This window comes from Triticum aestivum, chromosome 7A (genome assembly GCF_018294505.1).
Source record: "Triticum aestivum cultivar Chinese Spring chromosome 7A, IWGSC CS RefSeq v2.1, whole genome shotgun sequence".
NCBI lineage: Eukaryota > Viridiplantae > Streptophyta > Magnoliopsida > Poales > Poaceae > Triticum > Triticum aestivum.
Genome location: NC_057812.1, coordinates 177409340 through 177428300, shown reverse-complemented (window position 1 = coordinate 177428300; position 18961 = coordinate 177409340).

The window sequence follows — 18961 nt, the reverse complement described above, 5'->3', positions numbered from 1 at the left end:
TCGGCAACATTTGACACACTGTGCGGCAGATCTATAAACGCCCCTGGAAAATCCAAATTCGGGATAAGTACAAGGAACATTTCTTCTACGCACTTGCTACGCGGGAAGGATTTACCCGCCGAAATATTCTTGGCCGCCTAAATTTCCTGGAGGGTGATCTGGGCTTCGGCTCGTGCATCCTGCGTGCTCTGGCGGGCCTTCACCAATTCGGACTCTTGCACCTTACAATCGCGCTCCAAGGACTCAAACCTCTCTATCGCGCCCTAGAGCTATGCTACCTCTTGAGCACTGCGTTGGTTTTCCCCGAAGAGGAAGGGATGATGCAGCAAAGTAGCATAAGTATTTCCCTCAGTTTTTGAGAACCAAGGTATCAATCCAGTAGGAGGCTACGCGTGAGTCCCTCGCACCTGCACAAAACAAATAAATACTCGCAACCACCGCACATAGGGGTTGTCAATCCCTATAGGGCCACTTACGAGAGTGAGATCTGATAGATATGATAAGATAATAATTTTGGTATTTTTATGATAAAGATGCAAAGTAAAATAAAGGCAAAGTAAATAGCAAAGGAAATAACTAAGTAGTAGGAGATCAATATGATAAAGATAGACCCGGGGCCATAGGTTTCACTAGTGGCTTCTCTCAAGAGCATAAGTATTCTACGGTGGGTGAACAAATTACTGTTGAGCACTTGACAGAATTGAGCATAGTTATGAGAATATCTAGGTATGATCATGTATATAGGCATCACGTCCGAGACAAGTAGACCGACTCCTGCCTGCATGTACTACTATTACTCCACTCATCAACCGCTATCCAGCATGCATCTAGAGTATTAAGTTAAAAACAGAGTAACGCCTTAAGCAAGATGACATGATGTAGAGAGATAGACTCATGCAATATGAAGAAAACCCCATCTTGTTATCCTCGATGGCAACAATACAATACGTGCCTTGCTGCCCTTACTATCACCGGGAAAGGACACCGCAAGATTGAACCCAAAGCTAAGCACTTCTCCCATTGCAAGAAAGATCAATCTAGTAGGCCAAACCAAACTGAAAATTCGAAGAGACTTGCAAATATAACCAATCATACATAAAAGAATTCAGATAAGATTCAAATATTATTCATAGATAGACTTGATCATAAACCCACAATTCATCGGTCTCAACAAACACACCGCAAAAAGAAGATTACATCGAATAGATCTCCACAAGAGAGGGGGAGAACATTGTATTGAGATCCAAAAAGTGGGAAGAAGCCATCTAGCTACTAACTATGGACCCGTAGGTCTGAGGTGAACTACTCACACTTCATCGGAGGGGCTATGGTGTTGATGTAGAAGCCCTCCGTGATCGATGCCCCCTCTGGCAGAGCTTCGGAACAGGCCCCAAGATGGGATCTCGTGGATACAGAAAGTTACGGCGGTGGAATTAGGGTTTTGGCTCCTATTCTGATCATTTGGGGGTACGTGGATATATATAGGAGGAAGAAGTACGTCGGTGCAGCAACAGGGGCCCCACGAGGGTGGGGGCGCGCCTGGTAGGGTAAGGTGCACCCCCTACCTCGTGGCCTCCTGTTACGTGCCTTGACGTAGGGTCCAAGTCTCCCGGGTCTTATCTGTCGAGAAAATCATGTTCCCGAAGGTTTCATTCCGTTTGGACTCCGTTTGATATTCCTTTTCTTCGAAACCCTAAAACAGGCAAAAAACAGCAATTCTGGGCTGGGCCTCCGGTTAATAGGTTAGTCCCAAAAATAATATAAAAGTGGATAATAAAGCCCAATAATGTCCAAAATAGTAGATAATATAGCATGGAGCAATCAAAAATTATAGATACGTTGGAGACGTATCAAGCATCCCCAAGCTTAATTCATGCTCGTCCTCGAGTAGGTAAATGATAAAAACAGAATTTTTGATGCAGAGTGCTACTTGGCATAATTTTAATGTAATTCTTCTTAATTGTGGTATGAATATTCAGATCCGAAAGATTAAAGACAAAAGTTCATATTGACATAAAAATGATAATACTTCAAGCATACTAACAAAGCAATTATGTCTTCTCAAAATAACATGGCCAAATAAAGTTCATCCCTACAAAATCATATGGTTTAGCCATGTTTCATTTTCATCACACAAGAATGCTCTCATCATGCACAACCCCGATGACAAGCCAAGCAATTGTTTCATACTTTAGTAATCTCAAACCTATAAACTTTCACGCAATATATGAGCGCAAGCCATGGACATAGCACTATAGGTGGAATAGAATATAACGAGGGGGTTATGTGGAGAAGACAAAAGAGGAGAAAGTCTCACACCAACGAGGCTAATCAATGGGCTATGGAGATGCCCACCGATTGATGTTAATGCAAGGAGTAGGGATTGCCATGCAACGGATGCACTAGAGCTATAAATGTATGAAAGCTCAACAAAACAAACTAGTGGGTGTGCATCCAACTTGCTTGCTCACAAAGACCTAGGGCACTTGAGGAGGCCCATTGTTGGAATATACAAGCCAAGTTCTTATAATGAAAATTCTCACTAGTATATGAAAGTGACAAAACAAGAGACTCTCTATCATGAAGATTATGGTGCTACTTCGAAGCACAAGTGTGGCAAAGGATAGTAACATTGTCCCTTCTCTCTTTTTCTCTCATTTTTTTGGGCCTTTTATTTTTTATGGCCTTTCTGTTTTTTTGGCCTTCTCTTTTTTTAATGGCCTTTCTCCCCTTTTTATATATATTCCTCACTTGGGACAATGCTCTAGAAAATGATGATCATCACACTTCTATTTATTTACAACTCGATACTAGAACAAAGTATGACTCTATATGAATGCCTCCGGTGGTGTACCGGGATATGAATGGACCAAGAGTGACATGTATGAAAGGATTATGAATGGTGGCTTTGCCACAAATACTATGTCAACTACAAGATCATGCTAAGCAATATGATAATGATGAAGGTGTCATGATGAACGGAATGGTGGAAAGTTGCATGGCAATATATCTCCGAATGGCTATGGAAATGCCATAATAGGTAGGTATGGTGGCTGTTTTGAGGAAGATATAAGGAGGTTTATGTGTGAAAGAGCGTATCATATCACGGGGTCTGGATGCACCGGCGAAGTTTGCGCCAACTCTCAATGTGAGAAAGGGCAATGCACGGTACCGAAGAGGCTAGCAAGGATGGAAGGGTGAGAGTGCGTACAATCCATGGACTCAACATTAGTCATAAAGAACTCACATACTTATTGCAAAAATCTACAAGTCATCAAAAACCTCGGTACTACGCGCATGCTCCTAGGGGGATAGATTGGTAGGAAAAGACCATCGCTCGTCCCCGACCGCCACTCATAAGGAAGACAATCAAATAACACCTCATGTTTCAATTTTTTTGCATAAGGTTTACCATACGTGCATGCTACGGGACTTGCAAACTTCAACACAAGTATTTCTCAATTGCACAACTACTCAACTATCACGACTTTGATATTATTACCTCCATATCTCAAAACAATCATCAAGCATCAAACTTCTCTTAGTATTCAAAACACTTTTAAGAAAATTTTACTAATCTTGAATACCTAGCATATTAGGATTTTAAGCAAATTACCATGCTATTAAGACTCTCAAAATAATCTAGGTGAAGCATGAGAGATCAATAGTTTCTATAAAACAAATCCACCACCATGCTCTAAAAGATATAAGTGAAGTACTAGAGCAAAATTATATAACTCAAAAGATATAAGCGAAGCACATAGAGTATTCTAACAAATTCCAAATCATGTATGGCTCTCTCAAAAGGTGTGTACATCAAGGATGATTGTGGTAAACTAACAAGCAAAGACTCAAATCATACAAGATGCTCCAATCAAAACACATATCATGTGGCGAATAAAAATATAGCTCCAAGTAAAGTTACCGATAGAAGTAGACGAAAGAGGGGATGCCTTCCGGGGCATCCCCAAGCTTTGGCTTTTAGGTGTCCTTAGATTATCTTGGGGGTGACATGGGCATCCCCAAGCTTAGGCTCTTGGCACTCCTTGTTCCATAATCCATCAAATCTTTACCCAAAACTTGAAAACTTCACAACACAAAACTTAAAGTAGAAACTCTCGTGAGCTCCGTTAGCGAGAGAAAATAAAAGATCACTTCAAGGTACTGTAATGAACTCATTATTTATTTATATTGGTGTTATACCCACTGTATTCCAACTTCTCTATGGTTTATAAACTATTTTACTAGCCATAGATTCATCAAAATAAGCAAACAACACACGAAAAACAGAATCTGTCTAAAACAGAACAGTCTGTAGTAATCTGTAGCTATCACAAGATCTGGAACCCCAAAATTCTAAAATAAATTGCCGGACGTGAGGAATTTATCTATTAATCATCATCAAAAATAATTAACTAAATATCACTCTTCAAATAAAAATGACAGCAGTTCTCGTGAGCGCTAAAGTTTCTGGTTTTTACAGCAAGTTCAACAAGACTTTCCCCAAGCCTTCCCAACGGTTCTACTTCGCACAAACACTAATTAAACACAAAAAACACAACCAAAACAGAGGCTAGATAAATTATTTATTACTAAACAAGAGCAAAAGGCAAGGAATAAAAATAAAATTGGGTTGCCTCCCAACAAGCGCTATCGTTTAACGCCCCTAGCTAGGCATAACAAGCAAGAATAGATCTAGGTATTGACATCTTTGGTAGGCAATCCATAAGTGGCTCTCATAATAGATTCATAAGGTAATTTAATTTTCTTTCTACGAAAGTGTTCCATGCCTTTCCTTAATGGAAATTGGAATCTAATATTTCCTTCCTTCATGTCAATAATTGCACCGATCGTTCTAAGGAAAGGTCTACCAAGAATAATAGGATGTGAAGATTGCAATCTATGTCAAGAACAATAAAATCTACGGGCACATAATTCCTGTTTGCAACAATAAGAACATCATTAATTATTCCCATAGGTTTCTTAATAGTGGAATCCGCAAGGTGCAAGTTTAGAGAGCAATCATCAAAATCACGGAAACCTAACAAATCACACAAAGTCCTTGGAATCGTGGAAACACTAGCACCCAAATAAAATAAAGCATAGCATTCATGATCTTTAATTTTAATTTTAATAGTTGGTTCCCACTCATCATAAAGTTTTCTAGGGATAGAAACTTCCAATTCAAGTTTTTCTTCATAATATTGCATCAAGGCATCAATGATATGTTTAGTAAACGCTTTATTTTGACTATAAGCATGAGGAGAATTTAGCACGGATTGCAACAAGGAAATACAATCAATCAAAGAGCAATTTTCATAGTTAAATTCCTTGAAATCCATAATAGTGGGTTTAGCAACATCCAGGGTTTTAATTCTTCAATCCCACTTTTATCAAATTTAGCATCAAGATCAACAAATTCCGAATTCTTGGAACGCCTTCTAGGTAAAGGTGGACCATATTCAGTTCCATCATTATCAAGATTCATATTGCAAAACAAAGATTTAATAGGGGACACATCAATAACTTTTAGATCTTCATCTTTATTTTCATAGCAATCCGGTTTAGCGGCCATCTTATTAACTAAGGTAGCCTGCCTATCCGAAATTTCAGCAGTTAATTTCTCAAGATGAGCAATTTGGGATCTTAAAGCATCGAATTCTTTAGACATATTGTCAAGCTCTTTATTCATAAAATTCATAAAACTTTTTTGTTCTTTAAGCTCGTTTCTAAAGAAACTATTATGTTCAAATTGCAAGACCATAACACTCCTGACATTGCTTTCGATCTCTTCTAATATTTTAAGGTGAAGGTCACCAAATTTAGGTAGAGCCATCATGACAAGCAAGCAAACTAACACACAAGCAAACAAAAAGCAAGCGGGCAAAAAGGGGCAAATAGAGAAAGAGAGGGAGGATAGAGAGAGAGGGCGAATAAAACGGCAAGGGTGAAGTGGGGGAGAGGAAAACGAGAGGCAAATGGCAAATAATGTAATGCGGGAGATAAGGGTATGTGATGGGTACTTGGTATGTTGACTTTTGTGTAGACCTCCCTGGCAACGGCGCTAGAAATCCTTCTTGCTACCTCTTGAGCACTGTGTTGGTTTTCCCCGAAGAGGAAGGGATGATGCAGCAAAGTAGCGTAAGTATTTCCCTCAGTTTTTGAGAACCAAGGTATCAATCAATTAGGAGGCTACGCGCGAGTCCCTCACACCTGCACAAAACAAATAAATCCTCGCAACCAACGCAAATAGGGGTTGTCAATCCCTATAGGGCCACTTACGAGAGTGAGATCTGATAGATATGATAAGATAATATTTATGGTATTTTTATGATAAAGATGCAAAGTAAAATAAAGGCAAAGTAAATAACAAAGGAAATAACTAAGTAGTAGGAGATCAATATGATAAAGATAGACCCGGGGGCCATAGGTTTCACTAGTGGCGTCTCTCAAGAGCATAAGTATTCTACGTTGGGTGAACAAATTACTGTTGAGCAATTGACAGAATTGATCATAGTTATGAGAATATCTAGGTATGATCATGTATATAGGCATCACGTCTGGGACAAGTAGACCGACTCCTGCGTGCATCTACCACTATTACTCCACTCATCGACCGCTATCCAACATGCATCTAGAGTATTACGTTAAAAACAGAGTAACGCCTTAAGCAAGATGAAATGATGTAGAGGGATAGACTCATGCAATATGAAGAAAACCCCATCTTGTTATCCTCGATGGCAACAATACAATACGTGCCTTGCTGCCCTTACTATCACCGGGAAAGGACACCGCGAGATTGAACCCAAAGCTAAGCACTTCTCCCATTGCAAGAAAGATCAATCTAGTAGGCCAAACCAAACTGAAAATTCGAAGAGACTTGCAAAGATAACCAATCATACATAAAAGAATTCAGAGAAGATTCAAATATTATTCATAGATAGACTTGATCATAAACCCACAATTCATCGGTCTCAACAAACACACCGCAAAAAGAAGATTACATCGAATAGATCTCCACAAGAGAGGGGGAGAACATTGTATTGAGATCCAAAAAGTGGGAAGAAGCCATCTAGCTACTAACTATGGACCCGTAGGTCTGAGGTGAACTACTCACACTTCATCGGAGGGGCTATGGTGTTGATGTAGAAGCCCTCCGTGATCGATGCCCCCTCTGGCAGAGCTTCGGAACAGGCCCCAAGATGGGATCTCGTGGATACAGAAAGTTACGGCGGTGGAATTAGGGTTTTGGCTCCTATTCTGATCGTTTGGGGGTACGTGGATATATATAGGAGGAAGAAGTACGTCGGTGCAGCAACAGGGGCCCCACGAGGGTGGGGGCGCGCCTGGTAGGGTAAGGTGCACCCCCTACCTCGTGGCCTCCTGTTACGTGCCTTGACGTAGGGTCCAAGTCTCCCGGGTCTTATCTGTCGAGAAAATCACGTTCCCGAAGGTTTCATTCCGTTTGGACTCCGTTTGATATTCCTTTTCTTCGAAACCCTAAAATAGAAAAAAAACAGCAATTCTGGGTTGGGCCTCCGGTTAATAGGTTAGTCCAAAAAATAATATAAAAGTGGATAATAATGCCCAATAATGTCCAAAACAGTAGATAATATAGCATGGAGCAATCAAAACTTATAGATACGTTGGAGACGTATCAAGCTGCTGCTGCGCCTCGCCAACCCGGGCTTCGTGCTCCTCGCGTGAGGCGCGTTCTTTGGCCGCTTTGTCCTCGGCCTTGGCTAGCGCCTTCTTAAGGGCCGCCACCTCGGTCGTGGCCACTAAGAAAGTTTATGACACTTTAAGTCCGGCTGGACAACTCATTTTTTTGAAATGTACCCACAGGTTACTGCATACCTTGGCTATATTACAGCTGTTTCTTCACGAGGCCGAGCTCCTCCTCAACCCGCTCCAGTTTCCGCTTCAGTCCGGAAACTTCCGCAGCGTGAGCAGTGGCAACCTGCAGCGACACCTGCTTATTCACATAGACAACTCATGTTAGACTCCTGCGATATTCATTCTTGATCCTCTGTTTGGCTTTTCCTCCCGAACGCCAAATAGAGCATCAGGGGCTACTATCTATACGGTGATGTTTTTCCTACAATTACATTACTTACCTCAAATCCCGTTAGAATGCTCGTGCAGGCTTCGGTTAGTCCGCTTTTGACAAACTGAACCTTCTCTATTACCGTGTCCATAAGGACACGATGCTCATCCACGATAGAGGCGCCTCGTAGCGCCTCCAGCAGATTATCCGGTGCCTTTGGTTGGACAGAGATCACCGGACGAACAGGTACATTCCCTCCTTGGGGGGAATGCCATTCGCTGGACCCCGGAGCCACGTAGAGCTCCTGAATGGTATCCGGCTGAGGCCCAAAGGGAACTCGGGCCCCGTCACCAGTCCCCGTGGGGACTTTTTTTTCCCTGTATGTCCGGCGGCCGAGGAGTCATCCCGGGACGTCACCCCGATGGTCTCCGGAATCTCCCCCCGTCCCGGGAAGGTCTTTTTGGACACCACCTCGTCATCTCCCTTGTGTGAGATGGAATGGGCAGGTGGCGGAGATATGCTAGCCATCTCCTTCGAGTCTAGCGAATCCTCTGTCGAGGATCGCGGGGAGCCATCACGTGCCGGACTGCAATGACAAGGTTTAAGATGTATCAATATTATAGACCGAGAAGGCCAGATGTTCTCGATTCTAGTACTCACGAGGCGGCCCGAGGCTTGGTCCGGCGATGTCGCTCTGGACTGTTGTCGACATCCCACGTAGAGTTATCCGTGAGGGAGCCTTTTCCCCTTCTGGGCGCCTCTGCCTCCAAACTCGTGGAGGCCTCCCTTTTCTCCCTTCCTCTCGGAGGAGGGGAGTCGCCTCCCTCCTTGTCGTCATCATCGAGAGCCCAAGGGTCTGTCTCATTGTCAGACGAGATGACCAAGGTGCTCCTTCGGCGAAGCCCACTCCTGGTCCCCTTGGCCATGGTTTTGACCTTCTTCTCCGGTACGTCGTAAGGCACCGTAAATAGCATCTTCATGAGGAGTGAGGTTTCTCCACCTTCAGGCAGTGGAGCCAGATTATTAATCCGTCCCGCTAGGTCAACCCAGGCCTGAAAAAGAAATTGATGAGAGGGCTTAGTATCTTTCCTTGAAGTATGTCCTTAAAGACTATACCTTGATAGCCTACCGAATTGGCCTGGCGCTTAAAATTGAGCCCGCGATCCTTGGTCAAGGGTGGCAGTGTCTTGCTGCCCTTGAAGAGCACCTTCCAGATATCTTCGTGCGTCGTGCCAAAAAGCCTTAACAGCGTCTGGTGCTTGGCCGAATCGAACTCCCACAAATAACAGGTCCGACATTGACACGGAAGGATCCGGCGTACATGCATGACCTGGATCACATCAACGAGCTTGATCTTTCGGGTTATCATATTCTAGAGGCACGTTTGGAGCCTCGTGATCTCTTCCAAAGATCCCAAGGTCAGGCCTTTCTCTTGCCAGGAGGTAAGCCGCATCGGGACTCCGGATCAGAATTTGGGAGTCGCCGCCCAGTTGGCGTCGCGTGGCTCGGTGATGTAGAACCACCCCGATTGCCATCACTTCACCGTCTCTACAAAGTAGCCTTCGAGCCAGGTGGTATTGGGCATCTTGCCCACCATGGCACCTCCGCACTCGGCCTGCTGGCCGCGCACCACCTTTGCCTTTACATTAAAAGTCTTCAACCACAGGCCAAAGTGAGGTGGGATGCGGAGAAAGGCTTCGCACACCACTATGAATGCGGAGATGTTAAGGATGAAAGTGGGGGCCAGATCGTGGAAGTCCAACCCATAGTAAAACATCAATCCACGGACGAATGGATGAAGAGGGAATCCCAGCCCGCGAACGAAGTGTGTGAGAAACACAACCCTATCATGGGGCTCGGGGGTAGGGACGGTTTGCCCTTTTGCCGGGAGTCGGTGAGCAATCTCCTTGGCTAAATAGCCGGCCTCTCAGAGCTCCGTGATGTTCTTCTTCTCAATGGAGGAGGCCATCCACTTGCCTCCAGCTCCGGATCCGGACATGATTGGAGTGCTTTCTCGAAAGAGGAAAAGCTAAAAGCTTGGGCGCTAGAGCTCGAGGACGGAAGGACTGAAGATGAAGAAGGATGTGGGTAAAGTGAGAATGTTCATATCCCCTTATAAAGGCCGCGAATATCAAGCGCCTCCCCGCTCGTCCTGAAAATTCGCCTATTCCCAAGGGCTGTGTAAACGACATGGTTGAGTTAGCCATGCCCGCATTGATGAGAATCCCGCGATAAGGGGACACGATCTCTGCTTTGACAAGACATGCCAATGGCAACCGCGTCTCAAAACATGGAGCGGAAGAAGAAAAATGGTTCGAAATTATAACCGGACAGACGTAATGTCGTGTTGGAAAAAAGCTGTCAACAGATTAGATTCGTGCAAATATTATATTCTCTCTGTGGTTGTGTATGTGTGCGTAACAGGTTAGGATACTATTATTGCATCCGAAGACTACCTTGGAGTTCAGAGAAAGGGGAACCCGCCTTGCAATTCTGAAGAAAATCTGCACGTCGGCCTCCTCATCATTGAAGGCCAGGTTCAGGGGCTACTGAGGGAGTCCTGGACTAAGGGGTCCTCAGGCGTCCGGCCTGTTATCCATGGGCCAGACTGATGGGCTGAGAAGACATGAAGGCCGAAGACTGCACCGTGTCCGGATTGGACTCTTCTTGGCGTGGAAGACAAGCTTGGTGATCGAAGATTCCTTCTTATGTAATCGACTCCATATAAACCGTAGATCCCCTCGGTGTCTATATAAACCGAAGGGGATAGTCCAGAAAGGACATCGTATATACTCATTACCATACCCACATAGGCTGGGCTTCTAGGGTTTAGCCATTACGATCTCGTGGTATATCCACTCTTGTAACACTCATATTCATCAATATCAATCAAGCAGGACGTAGGGTTTTACCTCCATAGAGAGGGCCCGAACCTAGGTAAACATCGTGTCCCCCGTCTCCTGTTACCATCGATCCTAGACGCACCATTCGGGACCCCCTACCCGAGATCTACCGGTTTTGACACCGACACCCGTTAATCAAATGACAACTCATGTCTATGGTTAGGAAACATAACCATCATTGATTCAACGAGCTAGTCAAGTAGAGGCAAACTAGTGACACTTTGTTTGTCTATGTATTCACACATGTACTAAGTTTTCGGTTAAATTCTAGCATGAATAATAAACATTTATCATAATATAAGGAAATATAAATAATAACTTTATTATTGCCTCTAGGGCATATTTCCTTCAATTACTATCGAGCAATTGATAGAAAAGTGCATAGTTATGAGAATATCTAGGCATGATCATGTGTATAGGCATCACGTCCGCGACAAGTAGACCGAAACGATTCTGCATCTACTACTATTACTCCACACATCGACCGCTATCCAGCATGAATATAGAGTACTAAGTTCATAAGAACAGAGTAACGCATTAGGCAAGATGACATGATGTAGAGGGATAAACTCAAGAAATATGATATAAACCCCATCTTTTTATCCTCGATGGCAACAATATAATACGTGCCTTGCTGCCCCTGTTGTCACTGGGAAAGGACACTGCAAGATTGAACCCAAAGCTAAGCACTTCTCCCAATGCAAGAAAGATCGATCTAGTAGGCCAAACCAAACTGATAATTCGAAGAGACTTGCAAAGATATTAAATCGTGCATAAGAGATTTCAGAGAAGAATCAAATATTGTCCATAGATAATCTTGATCATAAACCCACAATTCATCGGATCTCTACACACACACCACAAAAAGAATTACATCGAATAGATCTCCAAGAGAATCGAGGAGAACTTTGTATCGAAATCCAAACAGAGAGAAAAGCCATCTAGCTAATAACTATGGACCCGAAGGTGTGTGGTAAACTACTCACACATCAACGGAGAGGCTATGGTGTTGATGTACAAGCCCTCCATGATCGATTCCCCCTGCGGCGGAGCATCGGAAAAGGCCCCAAGATGGGATCTCACGGGTACAGAAGGTTGCGACGGTGGAAATAGGGTTTCGTGGTGCTCCTGGATGTTTTCGGGGTATATGGGTATATATAGGAGGAAGAAGTACGTGGTGGAGCTGCGAGGGGCCCACGAGGGTGGGGGGCGCGCCTACCCCCTGGGCGCGCCCTCCTGCCTTGTGGCCTCCTTGCTTCTTTCTTGACGTCCACTCCAAGTCTTCTGGATCACGTTTGTTCCAAAAATAACTGTCCCGAAGGTTTCATTCCGTTTGATATTCCTTTTCTACGAAACACTGAAATAGGCAAAAAAACAGCAATTTGCACTGGGCCTTTGGTTAGTAGGTTAGTCCCAAAAATAATATAAAAATGTATATTAAAGCCCATTAAACATCCAAAACAGATAATATAATAGCAAGGAACAATAAAAAAGTATAGATGCGTTGGAGACGTATCAGAGCTACATCGCAAGTTATTGATCTACAACATAGATATGCAAATACTATCAGGACTAAGTTCATGATAAATTAAAGTTCAATTAATCATATTACTTAAGAACTCTGACTTAGATAGACATCCCTCTAGTCATCTAAATGATCACGTGATCCAAATCAACTAAACCATGTCCGATCATCACGTGAGATGGAGTAGTTTTCAATGGTGAACATCACTATGTTGATCATATCTACTATATGATTCACGCTCGACCTTTCGGTCTCTAGTGTTCTGAGGCCATATCTGCATATGCTAGGCTTGTCAAGTTTAACCTGAGTATTCTTCTTGTGCAAAACTGGCTTGCACCTGTTGTATGTGAACGTAGAGCTTATCACACCCGATCATCACATGGTGTCTCGGCACGACGAACTGTCGCAACGGTGCATACTCAAGGAGAACACTTATACCTTGAAATTTAGTGAGAGATCATCTTATAATGCTACCGCCGAACTAAGCAAAATAAGATGCATAAAGGATAAACATCACTCGCAATCAAAATATGTGACATGATATGGCCATGATCATCTTGCGCCTTTGATCTCCATCTCCAATGTACCGTCATGATCTCTATCGTCACCGGCATGACACCATGATCTCCATCATCTTGATCTCTATCAATGTGCCATCACATGGTCATCTCGCCAACTATTGCTATCGCATAGCGATAAAGTAAACCAATTATTCGGCACTTGCATCTTATGCAATAAAGAGACAACCATAAGGCTTCTGCCAGTTGCCGATAACTTCAACAAAATATGATCATCTCATACAACAATTTATATCTCATCATGTATTGACCATATCACATCACAACATGCCCTGCAAAAACAAGTTAGACGTCCTCTACTTTGTTGTTGTAAGTTTTACGTGGCTGCTACGGGCTGAGCAAGAACCGTTCTTACCTACGCATCAAAAACCACAACATAGTATAGTGATTGCCTTTTGATCTTCAGAAAGAACCTTGTTCATTGAAACCGATTCAACTAAAGTTGGAGAAATAGACGTCCACTAGCCACCTGTGTGTGAAGCAAGGCGGTAGAACCAGTCTCGCGTAAGCGTACGCGTAATGTCGGTCTAGGCCGCTTCGTCCAACAATACCGCTGAATCAAGAATCAACTAGTAATAGCAAGAGATATGTATATACCCACGCCCACAACTCCTTTGTGTTCTACTCGTGCATATAACATCTATGCATAAACCTGGCTCGGATGCCACTGTTGGGGAACGCAGTAATTTCAAAAAAAAATTCCTACGCACACGCAAGATCATGATGATGCATAGCAACGAGAGAGAAGAGTGTTGTCCATGTACCCTCATAGACCGTAAGCAGAAGTGTTATGACAACGCGGTTGATGTAGTCATACGCCTTCACGATCGACCGATCCTAGCACCGAAGGTACGGCACCTCCGTGATCTGCACACGTTTGGCTCGGTGACGTCCCACGAACTCACGATCCAGCAGAGTGTCGAGGGAGAGCTTCGTCAGCACGACGGCGTGATGATGATGATGATGATGTTACCGGAACAGGGCTTCGCCTAAGCACCGCTACGATATGACTGAGGTGGATTATGGTGGAGGGGGGCACCGCACACGGCTAAGAGATCAATGATCAACTTGTGTGTCTATGGGGTACCCCCCTCCCTGTATATAAAGGAGTGGAGGAGGGAAGGGGCCGGCCCTCTCTATGGCATGCCCTAGGGGAGTCCTACTCCTACCGGGAGTAGGATCCCCCCTTCCCTAGTTGGAGTAGGAGAGGAAGGGAAGGAGGAGTAGGAGAGAAGGAAAGGGGGCCGCCCTCCCCCCTCCCAAAAAAACCTATTCCAATTTGGCCTCCTAACCAAGGGGGGTGCACCAGCCCCTTGTGGGCTGGTGTGCTTCCTTCTTATGGCCCATAAGGCCCATAACTTCTCCCGGGGGGTTCTGGTAACCTCCCAGTACTCCGGAAAAATGCCTGAACCATTCAGAACCATTCCGATGTCCAAACATAGGCTTCCAATATATCGATTTTTATGTCTCGACCATTTCGAGAATCCTCGTCATGCCCGTTATCACATCTGGGACTCCAAACAACCTTCGGTTCATCAAAACACATAAACTCATAATACCGATCGTCAGCGAACGTTAAGCGTGCGGACCCTACGGGTTCGAGAACTATGTAGACATGACCGAGACTCACTTCCGGTCAATAACCAATAGCGGAACCTGGATGCTCATATTGGTTCCTACATATTCTATGAAGATCTTTATCGGTCAAACCGCATAACAACATACGATATTCCCTTTGTCATCGGTATGTTACTTTCCCAAGATTCGATCGTCGGTATCTCAATACCTAGTTCAATCTCGTTACCGGCAAGTCTCTTTACTCGTTCCGTAATGAATCATTCTGCAACTAACTCATTAGTCACAATGCTTGCAAGGCTTATAGTGATGTGCATTACCGAGAGGGCCCAGAGATACCTCTCCGACAATCAGAGTGACAAATCCTAATCTCGATCTATGCCAACTCAACAAACACCATCGGAGACACCCGTAGAGCACCTTTATCATCACCTAGTTACGTTGTGACATTTGGTAGCACACAAAGTGTTCCTCCGGTATTCGGGAGTTGCATGATCTCATAGTCATAGGAACATGTATAAGTTATGGAGAAAGCAATAGCAACAAACTAAACGGTCATTGTGCTAAGCTAACAGATGGGTCAAGTAAATCACATCATTCTATAATGATGTGATCCCGTTAATCAAATGACAACTCATGTCTATGGTTAGGAAACATAACCATCATTGATTCAACGAGCTAGTTAAGTAGAGGCATACCAGTGACATTCTGCTGATCTATGTATTCACACTTGTACTAAGTTTCCGGTTAATACAATTCTAGCATGAATAATAAACATTTATAATGAAATAAGGAAATAAATAATAACTTTATTATTGCCTCTAGGGCATATTTCCTTCAGAAACGCCCAGTACTTTAGTACCACCTCGCCGCGCGAGGGGTCGGTCGACAGGCTCAAATAGCCGGGCGAGCCCCAAACGCTGAGCTCCTCTAAAAAAATGTGACGTCCTGTCGTCACCCCCTGTTGGCTTGTCTCCGCCGTTGCCCGGTCAGAAAGGCCATCCCTTGTTGCCCGTTTATGCTTGATTCGGGATGGGTCTAATAGGTTTAGGCCCGACGGCTCGAGCGGGCTTTTTTAAAACAAATTATAACCTTCGGTCGGCTTGCCGGGAATTTTTATTTTTAAAAATTCATATATAGATTACAAAAAAACTGGACGGTACAGGCGGCCATTTTTTCCCAACAATTTTTTTCAAGAGTACGCCTAGGCGTATCATAGCTTTATAGAAGGCAGAATTGTAAGTACAAGAAAACTACCACTCGCTGCGAACAATGAGGGTAGCACAAACACCACCAACGAACAACAACACTACAAAGCACAAGCGCCTGCCTAACTAAAAACAACACTACATCTCGACCCACACCGGCACCTCTGAAGACCACCTGCTCCCGTTGAACTTTGCTTGTCGACGCACCATCCATCCTGAATGTCGAAGATGAGGTGACACGTAAATGGCAGGATTTGCTCCAATCCGAGGAAGACACCGTTTTGGAAGCACCGGCGACGGCCATGCATAGCGCCATCGAGAATCAGAATAGGACCACGGCAAACACCAGAGAAGAGCAATGAGGAACGAAGCTGTGTCTCCAAACATGATGCTCCCAACGAAGGAGTGACGCCGAGACGCCACCATCGTGCCGATCCGACTGAATCAAGGCTTTCGCCCGGAGACAACAACCAACTCCACACGAGCGAGGGAAATGTCGAAATCACGTCGACGACACCTCCAAGGAGGGGGACGACACCCACGGGTGCCATCACCGGGGGGGGCCGGCAAGAGCCATGCAAGATTTACATCCGATTATCGCACATCTCCACACCTCGAAGGAATTGAGCAGCATCGTCCAAGATGCTTCGCACCACCACCGCCGCAACGCCTCACCATTGTAGCTACATAGCCAAGGACCGCCGACAGTCCGCACAGCAAGGAAAATGCTGCCCACCAAACATCTACAACCTGGCCGAGGAACAACAGCCACCCAACTCCTCCAGCAAGGGCTAGAACCGGCATTGAAAGCTATCATCCGCTCCAAAGTGACAGCCTTTCGACGATCGAGCACCAAGCCGCGGGAAACTCCCACACATGCACCACCGAATGAGCACCGCCGCTCGCCACACAGCCCAGAGGTGGCCCGGATGCTCGCTACTCGCTAGGAACTCCATCCTAGCTGAGCCATCGCACCACCGCCACCAACCTGGAAGGTGGTTCGTGCTGCCACCTCTAGTAAGCACCGCTGCAACCAGCTCGCCTCACCACACCGCTACTGTCCCTGCCAAGATCACCGCTGCTCCACTTCTTCTGATGTGCACCGTCGTCAGCCACCACCACACCGAGCCCCCAACGCAACCGCCAGCACCACCACTGTGACAGCAGCCATGGAGGCCCGGCGTCACCACGCCCAGGTCCCGACCGGCCAGATCCAGATCCAGAGAGGGGGATCGGGATGGAATCGAGACCTTCGGTCGTCGCAGCCGTAGGCAACACCGCCGAATGGAGCTCCATCACCCCAGCAGCCACCGCGCCATACCACCGCCGCGCCCTCGCAGCACCATGCCGCCAAGCACCGCCAACGATCGAGCACCGCGCCATGACCATGTGGCGGGGAGCCGCATCGAGGAGAGGCCCCGCTGCCACCGGCCCTGCCTAGGCTTTGCCCAGCAGAGGCCCTCGGCGGCGGCGAGGGGGAGGGGAGGGAAGGAGGACGACCGCCAGCAGGGATCTGGAGTCCCCCCCGTGTCGCCTTGAGTAGGGACGCGGGGATGGGGTCGTGCCTCTCCAACAAATTTTAAACGGGTGAATTTGGACATAATTTGTACATAATTCATATTTTAGGATTTTTTACAAAGACTGGAACAAAATTTGAACTAAACTTTTTAAATAAAACAACTAATCTACTCGTCATCGCGTGCGCTGTCCAGCATGACGAAGTCGAGCCCGCTGCCATTGTCGTCGCCCGGGCCGTCATCACCGTCGTCGTCATTGTCGTCCGCGCCGAGGAAGTCGAGGTTGTTGTCTTCCTCACCGCCGCCGCCTTCATGGACAAGCGGAGGGCCTTGTTCCACCCCTGAGCCGTAGCTGACTCGCGGATCGCCCAGAAGAGATCGAGCATGTCGTCGGGGTTGCTAGCCTCTCTGAGCGCCTCCAGCTTGGGTGTCATCTTCGGCGCGGGTCTGCGACCACCGCGGGCATGGCCGGAGGCAGGGCGACCACCGCGGGCCCAGAACAAGGCGGGGCGTGGGAGGATGGACATGTCGCGCCACGCCAGTCCGGAGGCACGCAAGTACCCGCCGACAAGCCTCCACAATGACCTCGTTGAAGTTCTTCCCCTCCAAGAATTCGCGTCGGCCGTCATGGTGCTGCCGCTGCTCGTCGCGGGGGACAGCAGGTATCCCCTCCCAGAAGTCTATACGTACTATTAAAACAAGGTGATATTCTTGGTTTCGTCCCGCTTAGGTGATTTGATATTTAAGATATATAAGCGAGGTGGTACTATTTGTAGGAAAATCCACGCAGTCCATTAAAATTTGTTTCATGCGTCGCTTGAAGCCCTAGCCTCAGCCCGTTTTGTATATTACCTGGGCCAAAACCTCAGCCCGTTTCGTACGTCACCTGGGCCAAAAGTCTCAACATGGTCGGGCTTCTGAGGGAGTGAAAAAAAGTTGGCGTACCATGGTCTAGCTCGCTTGAAGCCAGAGCCTCAGGCCGTTTTGTATATTACCTGGGCCAAAACCTCAGGCCGTTTTGTACGTCACCTGGGCCAAAAGTCCCAACATGGCTGGGCTTCCGAGTGAGTGCAAAAAAGTTGGCGTATCATGGTCTCGAGCTCGCGAGTCCTCTCCAAAGTCTATTAGTGCCATAAATTGAGCTATATCACGTCTGTGATTTCTATATCTACTAGCAAAAGAGCCTGTGCGTTGCAACGAGAGAGAAAACATAACACACGCTCTTGACTCAACAACCATCACTCAAGACCACATTAGGTCCATCTCCTTTATTTTTGTGAGGCATCATATTTGTGTTGCCGCTTATCCTCCTTCTCATCCTCGCCGGCGATGACCTCGATGTTCACACAAAACAACAAAAAACATGTGTTGAATATGATTAATCCTAAGGCGTCTCTCTTTCCCTCTCTCTTCCCTCTCCCCCTCTCTATCTCTCTCTCTCTCTCTCTCTCTCTCTCTCTCTCTCTCGCTTGCTTTCTCTCACTCTCGCGATGAGAAATATGTTGTTTTCCCCTGCGACATTTTTTTAGAGGTATGCATGTGTAGTTATTGATATTTTCTTTTCCGTATATGGCTATAGTGGGGTGTTTATTTGCAATCCGGATCGCC